The sequence below is a fragment of the Scylla paramamosain genome, chromosome 8, assembly GCF_035594125.1.
Source record: "Scylla paramamosain isolate STU-SP2022 chromosome 8, ASM3559412v1, whole genome shotgun sequence".
Taxonomy (NCBI): domain Eukaryota; kingdom Metazoa; phylum Arthropoda; class Malacostraca; order Decapoda; family Portunidae; genus Scylla; species Scylla paramamosain.
Window position 1 is genome coordinate 30,234,540 of NC_087158.1, and position 2,500 is coordinate 30,237,039.

Below are 2,500 nucleotides of genomic sequence, written 5' to 3' on the forward strand. Positions count from 1 at the left end.
AGGAATGGAGGGAAATGGTGGAGGAGGGAACGGAGGGAGGGAAACAGGGAAGGAGGATGGAAGGGAGGGACGGAAATGGTAAAGGAGGAGGGAATGGAGGAACGGAAATGGGGGAGGAGGGAAATAAGGAAGTAGAGGCACAAGACAGATAAACAAGCCAGCGTGGTGCTTTTCATTCAGGTGAAGAACGAGAGCAAATGGCCCACTCTCTCTCTCTCTCTCTCTCTCTCTCTCTCTCTCTCTCTCTCTCTCTCTCTCTCTCTCTCTCTCTCTCTCTCTGTTATGATCTCATCTGATGGGAACGCGTCTCACTTCCTCTCATCTTTCCTCTCCTATCATCTCTGGGCTCGTAATACCTTCCTTCTCTTTTCCTCTCAGTTCCTTGCGGGCCAGGCCTAAGAGATAAGGAGGAGAGCCAGTGGTCCCAAGGGCTCTGAAAACCCCACTAGAGGCAGACGTGACATGAAGGCAAACTCCTGGGAAGGTTTACATTATTCCGGGTTCAGGTGGAAGCTCGGCGAACGCGGGAAAGGTTGAAGGTGAGAGGTGGTACTTATCATAAAATTTGGGCAGGGGAAGTCCCATTCGAAAGTGAAATTTTTAAAGTTGGGCCGAGGTGTTTGTGTGTGCAGAGTGTGAGAGAGGAAGGGATACAGGGAAGGAAGGAAGGAGGAAGGGAAAGGAGAGCAGAGTGTTGTTTGGCTGGGGAACGTGAAAGGGGAGGGTTTGCTGGTTTTGTTGCTGTTGTTGTTGCTGTTTTTGTTGTTGTTAGGGGTGTATCTGGTAGTAGTAGTGGTGGTGGTGATACTGGTGGTGAGGGAGGGATAGAAGGATAGAGGAAGGAAAACGATAGTATTGTTTGTGGGAAGGTTTGTAGATTTCTTTGTTGTTTTTCAGTGGTATTATCAGTGATGGTGGCAGTGATAGTAGTGGTGGTGGTGGTGGCGAGGGAGGGATAGAGGTAATGACGAAGGGAAATGGAAGTTTTGTATAATTGAAGGAATGTTCTTGTAATTTTTCGCATTTTTTTAGTGGTGTTACTGGTGATGTGGTGTTGTGGTGCTAATGCTTTATTAATGGCGATGAATGTGGTGATGCCTTAGTCTTGGCAAGGATATTATCATCTTGAAGAAGTGATTATGGTGTTGAAATGCTGGGGAAGGTAGTGGTGGTAGTGATGATGATCCAATAAAAAGATTTTATCAAGCAGAGAGAGAGAGAGAGAGAGAGAGAGAGAGAGAGAGAGAGAGAGAGAGAGAGAGAGAGAGAGAGAGAGAGAGAGAGAGAGAGAGAGGGTCCTAATTCCTTACCGTCTAGTGCGGATTAATTAAAGAATCACGACTCTGGAGGAACTTGGAGCTGCCAGTAGCCCATCATCTTCCCGCGAGGAGTGTGCACCTTAAACTTTTACTGCCTCTCTCTCTCTCTCTCTCTCTCTCTCTCTCTCTCTCTCTCTCTCTCTCTCTCTCTCTCTCTCTCTCTCTCTCTCTCTCTCTCTCTCTCTTACTAACTCTTACGCAGCGTTTTCCCTTATTTTTTTTCTTCTCTCTTCCTCCTCCGGCTTTTCTTTTCGCAAGGAAGGGCAACGTCTGGAAAAAAAGGCCCGAGAAATATGATCCTTTGGGAACGAAACAGGGAAAGCACGCCACTTTAAACACGCGCCTTCACACCCGATAATACGTGTTTGCTTCCACTCTGCCTGGGATGTAAGATGGACAAAAATACAATGGTAAAGGAAAGTAAAACCGTCTACTTTGTTAATCTTTCGCTTCTTATTAGCATTGGCGCGCTCATGACACGTTTTAGGGGGAGTTCAGTGTATGTATTGAATTTTTGTATGTGGGAATGGCAGAAATATGCAGTTAGTGATAGAAAAGATTGACTATCCTTTCATTCTTTTGTTTTCCTCTTATAAGTGCAAGGTTCGATACAAGTTTTAGACGGATTGAAGTGTAGATGTTGAGGTATTTGTACGTGAGAAAGACGGAAAAGTTCAGTAAGGAAAGAAAAATCAAGTAATCTGTTATTCTTTTGTTTTCTATTACAAGTAATGGATTCGATACAAGTTTTCTGCGAGTTAAAGTGAATTTATTGAACTGTTTATAAGTAAGAAAACGAAAAAGTGCAATAAAGAAGAGAAAACATTTACTATTCCTTTATTCTTTTGTTCCCGTTATTAAAGACGCATTCGGTATACGTCTTAGGAGAATTAAAGGTTGGAAGTTGAACTGTTTGCACATAGGAAAGGCGAAAATGTAATGACGAAAAGGAAAAATGTAACTGTGCCGTTATTCTTTTGTTTTTCATCATTAAAGATGCATTCGATACAAGTTTCCTGCGAATTAAAGTATATATATTGGACTACATGTACGTAAGGAAGACAAACAGGCAATAACAATGAAAAAAATCGCATACACCATTATTCTTTTGTTTCCTTTGTATTCCATTATTAAAGACGCATTAGTTATAAGTTCTCGGTTATTCAAAGTCACCGAGTTGT